We start from the raw sequence: 6,123 nt of genomic DNA on the forward strand, positions 1-6,123 counted from the left end.
GCTCTCATTAGAATCTCTGTTACAAGCAGCAGCTCTCATTAGAATCTCTGTTACAACCAGCAGCTCTCATTAGAATCTCTAATGTTACAACCAGCAGCTCTCATTAGAATATCTAATGTTACAATCAGCAGCTCTCATTAGAATCTCTAATGTTACAACCAGCAGCTCTCATTAGAATCTCTAATGTTACAACCAGAAGCTCTCATTAGAATCTCTAATGTTATAACCAACAGCTCTCATTAGAATCTCTGTTACAACCAGCAGCTCTCATTACAATCTCTAATGTTACAACCAGCAGCTCTCATTAGAATCTCTGTTACAACCAGCAGCTCTCATTAGAATATCTGTTTCAACCAGCAGCTCTCATTAGAATCTCTGTTACAACCAGCAGATCTCATTAGAATCTCTGTTACAACCAGCAGATCTCATTAGAATCTCTGTTACAACCAGCAGCTCTCATTATAATCTCTGTTACAACCAGCAGCTCTCATTAGAATCTCTAATGTTACAACCCGCAGCTCTCTTTAGAATCTCTGTTACAACCAGCAGCTCTCATTAGAGTCTCTAATGTTAAAACCAGCAGCTCTCATTATAATCTCTAATCGAACAACCAGCAGCTCTCATTACAATCTCTGTTACAACCAGCAGCTCTCATTAGAATCTCTGTTACAAGCAGCAGCTCTCATTAGAATCTCTGTTACAAGCAGCAGCTCTCATTAGAATCTCTGTTACAACCAGCAGCTCTCATTCGAATCTCTGTTACAACCAGCAGCTCTCATTAGAATCTCTGTTACAACCAGCAGCTCTCATTAGAATCTCTGTTACAACCAGCAGCTCTCATTAGAATCTCTGTTACAACCAGCAGCTCTCATTAGAATCTCTGTTACAACCAGCAGCTCTCATTAGAATCTCTAATGTTACAACCAGCAGCTCTCATTAGAATCTCTAATGTTACAACCAGCAGCTCTCATTAGAATCTCTGTTACAACCAGCAGCTCTCATTACAATATCTAATGTTATAACCAGCAGCTCTCATTAGAATCTCTGTTACAACCAGCAGCTCGCATTAGAATATCTAATGTGACAACGAGCAGCTCTCATTAGAATATCTAATGTTACAACCAGCAGCTCTCATTAGAATCTGTAATGTTACAACCAGCAGCTCTCATTAGAATCTCTGTTACAACCAGCAGCTCTCATTAGAATCTCTGTTACAACCAGCAGCTCTCATTAGAATCTCTGTTACAACCAGCAGCTCTCAATAGAATCTCTGTTACAACCAGCAGCTCTCATTAGAATCTCTAATGTTACAACAAGCAGCTCTCATTAGAATCTCTAATGTTACAACCAGCAGCTCTCTTTAGAATCTCTGTTACAACCAGCAGCTCTCATTAGAGTAAAATGTTACAACCAGCAGCTCTCATTATAATCTCTAATGTAACAAGCAGCAGCTCTCATTAGAATCTCTGTTACAACCAGCAGCTCTCATTACAATCTCTGTTACAACCAGCAGCTCTCATTAGAATCTCTGTTACAACCAGCAGCTCTCAATAGAATCTCTGTTACAACCAGCAGCTCTCATTAGAATCTCTAATGTTACAACAAGCAGCTCTCATTAGAATCTCTAATGTTACAACCAGCAGCTCTCTTTAGAATCTCTGTTACAACCAGCATTTCTCATTAGAGTCTAATGTTACAACCAGCAGCTCTCTTTATATTCTCTAATGTAACAACCAGCAGCTCTCATTAGAATCTCTGTTACAAGCAGCAGCTCTCATTAGAATTTCTGTTACAAGCAGCAGCTCTCATTAGAATCTCTGTTACAACCAGAAGCTCTCATTAGAATCTCTAATGTTACAACCAGCAGCTCTCATTAGAATATCTAATGTTACAATCAGCAGCTCTCATTAGAATCTCTAATGTTACAACCAGCAGCTCTCATTAGAATCTCTAATGTTACAACCAGAAGCTCTCATTAGAATCTCTAATGTTATAACCAACAGCTCTCATTAGAATCTCTCTTACAACCAGCTGCTCTCATTAGAATCTCTGTTACAACCAGCAGCTCTCATTAGAATCTCTGTTACAACCAGCAGATCTCATTAGAATCTCTGTTACAACCAGCAGATCTCATTAGAATCTCTGTTACAACCAGCAGCTCTCATTAGAATCTCTGTTACAACCAGCAGCTCTCATTAGAATCTCTAATGTTACAACCCGCAGCTCTCTTTAGAATCTCTGTTACAACCAGCAGCTCTCATTAGAGTCTCTAATGTTAAAACCAGCAGCTCTCATTATAATCTCTAATCGAACAACCAGCAGCTCTCATTACAATCTCTGTTACAACCAGCAGCTCTCATTAGAATCTCTGTTACAAGCAGCAGCTCTCATTAGAATCTCTGTTACAAGCAGCAGCTCTCATTAGAATCTCTGTTACCACCAGCAGCTCTCATTAGAATCTCTGTTACAACCAGCAGCTCTCATTAGAATCTCTGTTACAACGAGCAGCTCTCATTAGAATCTCTGTTACAACCAGCAGCTCTCATTAGAATCTCTGTTACAACCAGCAGCTCTCATTAGAATCTCTAAGGTTACAACCAGCAGCTCTCATTAGAATCTCTAATGTTACAACCAGCAACTCTCATTAGAATCTCTAATGTTACAACCAGCATCTCTCATTAGAATCTCTAATGTTACAACCAGCAGCTCTCATTAGAATCTCTGTTACAACCAGCAGCTCTCATTAGAATCTCTGTTACAACCAGCAGCTCTCAATAGAATCTCTGTTACAACCAGCAGCTCTCATTAGAATCTCTAATGTTACAACAAGCAGCTCTCATTAGAATCTCTAATGTTACAACCAGCAGCTCTCTTTAGAATCTCTGTTACAACCAGCAGCTCTCATTAGAGTCTAATGTTACAACCAGCAGCTCTCATTATAATCTCTAATGTAACAACCAGCAGCTCTCATTAGAATCTCTGTTACAAGCAGCAGCTCTCATTAGAATCTCTGTTACAAGCAGCAGCTCTCATTAGAATCTCTAATGTTACAACCAGCAGCTCTCATTAGAATCTCTAATGTTACAACCAGCATCTCTCATTAGAATCCCTAATGTTACAACCAGCAGCTCTCATTAGAATCTCTGTTACAACCAGCAGCTCTCATTAGAATCTCTGTTACAACCAGCAGCTCTCAATAGAATCTCTGTTACAACCAGCAGCTCTCATTAGAATCTCTAATGTTACAACAAGCAGCTCTCATTAGAATCTCTAATGTTACAACCAGCAGCTCTCTTTAGAATCTCTGTTACAACCAGCAGCTCTCAGTAGAATCTAATGTTACAACCAGCAGCTCTCATTTTAATCTCTAATGTAACAACCAGCAGCTCTCATTAGAATCTCTGTTACAAGCAGCAGCTCTCATTAGAATCTCTGTTACAAGCAGCAGCTCTCATTAGAATCTCTGTTACAACCAGCAGCTCTCATTAGAATCTCTGTTACAACCAGCAGCTCTCATTAGAATCTCTGTTACAACCAGCAGCTCTCATTAGAATCTCTGTTACAACCAGCAGCTCTCAATAGAATCTCTGTTACAACCAGCAGCTCTCATTAGAATCTCTAATGTTACAACCAGCAGCTCTCATTAGAATCTCTAATGTTACAACCAGCAGCTCTCATTAGAATCTCTAATGTTACAACCAGCAGCTCTCATTAGAATCTCTGTTACAACCAGCAGCTCTCATTAGAATCTCTGTTACAACCAGCAGCTCTCATTAGAATATCTGTTACAACCAGCAGCTCTCAATAGAATCTATGTTACAACCAGCAGCTCTCATTAGAATCTCTAATGTTACAACAAGCAGCTCTCATTAGAATCTCTAATGTTACAACCAGCAGCTCTCTTTAGAATCTCTGTTACAACCAGCAGCTCTCATTAGAGTCTAATGTTACAACCAGCAGCTCTCATTATAATCTCTAATGTAACAACCAGCAGCTCTCATTAGAATCTCTGTTACAAGCAGCAGCTCTCATTAGAATCTCTGTTACAAGCAGCAGCTCTCATTAGAATCTCTGTTACAACCAGCAGCTCTCATTAGAGTCTCTAATGTTACAACCAGCAGCTCTCATTATAATCTCTAATGTAACAAGCAGCAGCTCTCATTAGAATCTCTGTTACAAGCAGCAGCTCTCATTAGAATCTCTGTTACAAGCAGCAGCTCTCATTAGAATCTCTGTTACAACCAGCAGCTCTCATTAGAATCTCTAATGTTACAACCAGCAGCTCTCATTAGAATATCTAATGTTACAATCAGCAGCTCTCATTAGAATCTCTAATGTTACAACCAGCAGCTCTCATTAGAATCTCTAATGTTACAACCAGAAGCTCTCATTAGAATCTCTAATGTTATAACCAACAGCTCTCATTAGAATCTCTGTTACAACCAGCAGCTCTCATTACAATCTCTAATGTTACAACCAGCAGCTCTCATTAGAATCTCTGTTACAACCAGCAGCTCTCATTAGAATATCTGTTTCAACCAGCAGCTCTCATTAGAATCTCTGTTACAACCAGCAGATCTCATTAGAATCTCTGTTACAACCAGCAGATCTCATTAGAATCTCTGTTACAACCAGCAGCTCTCATTATAATCTCTGTTACAACCAGCAGCTCTCATTAGAATCTCTAATGTTACAACCCGCAGCTCTCTTTAGAATCTCTGTTACAACCAGCAGCTCTCATTAGAGTCTCTAATGTTAAAACCAGCAGCTCTCATTATAATCTCTAATCGAACAACCAGCAGCTCTCATTACAATCTCTGTTACAACCAGCAGCTCTCATTAGAATCTCTGTTACAAGCAGCAGCTCTCATTAGAATCTCTGTTACAAGCAGCAGCTCTCATTAGTATCTCTGTTACAACCAGCAGCTCTCATTCGAATCTCTGTTACAACCAGCAGCTCTCATTAGAATCTCTGTTACAACCAGCAGCTCTCATTAGAATCTCTGTTACAACCAGCAGCTCTCATTAGAATCTCTGTTACAACCAGCAGCTCTCATTAGAATCTCTGTTACAACCAGCAGCTCTCATTAGAATCTCTAATGTTACAACCAGCAGCTCTCATTAGAATCTCTAATGTTACAACCAGCAGCTCTCATTAGAATCTCTGTTACAACCAGCAGCTCTCATTACAATATCTAATGTTATAACCAGCAGCTCTCATTAGAATCTCTGTTACAACCAGCAGCTCGCATTAGAATATCTAATGTGACAACGAGCAGCTCTCATTAGAATATCTAATGTTACAACCAGCAGCTCTCATTAGAATCTGTAATGTTACAACCAGCAGCTCTCATTAGAATCTCTGTTACAACCAGCAGCTCTCATTAGAATCTCTGTTACAACCAGCAGCTCTCATTAGAATCTCTGTTACAACCAGCAGCTCTCAATAGAATCTCTGTTACAACCAGCAGCTCTCATTAGAATCTCTAATGTTACAACAAGCAGCTCTCATTAGAATCTCTAATGTTACAACCAGCAGCTCTCTTTAGAATCTCTGTTACAACCAGCAGCTCTCATTAGAGTAAAATGTTACAACCAGCAGCTCTCATTATAATCTCTAATGTAACAAGCAGCAGCTCTCATTAGAATCTCTGTTACAACCAGCAGCTCTCATTACAATCTCTGTTACAACCAGCAGCTCTCATTAGAATCTCTGTTACAACCAGCAGCTCTCAATAGAATCTCTGTTACAACCAGCAGCTCTCATTAGAATCTCTAATGTTACAACAAGCAGCTCTCATTAGAATCTCTAATGTTACAACCAGCAGCTCTCTTTAGAATCTCTGTTACAACCAGCATTTCTCATTAGAGTCTAATGTTACAACCAGCAGCTCTCTTTATATTCTCTAATGTAACAACCAGCAGCTCTCATTAGAATCTCTGTTACAAGCAGCAGCTCTCATTAGAATTTCTGTTACAAGCAGCAGCTCTCATTAGAATCTCTGTTACAACCAGAAGCTCTCATTAGAATCTCTAATGTTACAACCAGCAGCTCTCATTAGAATATCTAATGTTACAATCAGCAGCTCTCATTAGAATCTCTAATGTTACAACCAGCAGCTC

This window comes from Salmo salar, unplaced genomic scaffold, assembly GCF_965601325.2.
Source record: "Salmo salar unplaced genomic scaffold, fSalSal1 ptg000347l, whole genome shotgun sequence".
Lineage (NCBI taxonomy): Eukaryota > Metazoa > Chordata > Actinopteri > Salmoniformes > Salmonidae > Salmo > Salmo salar.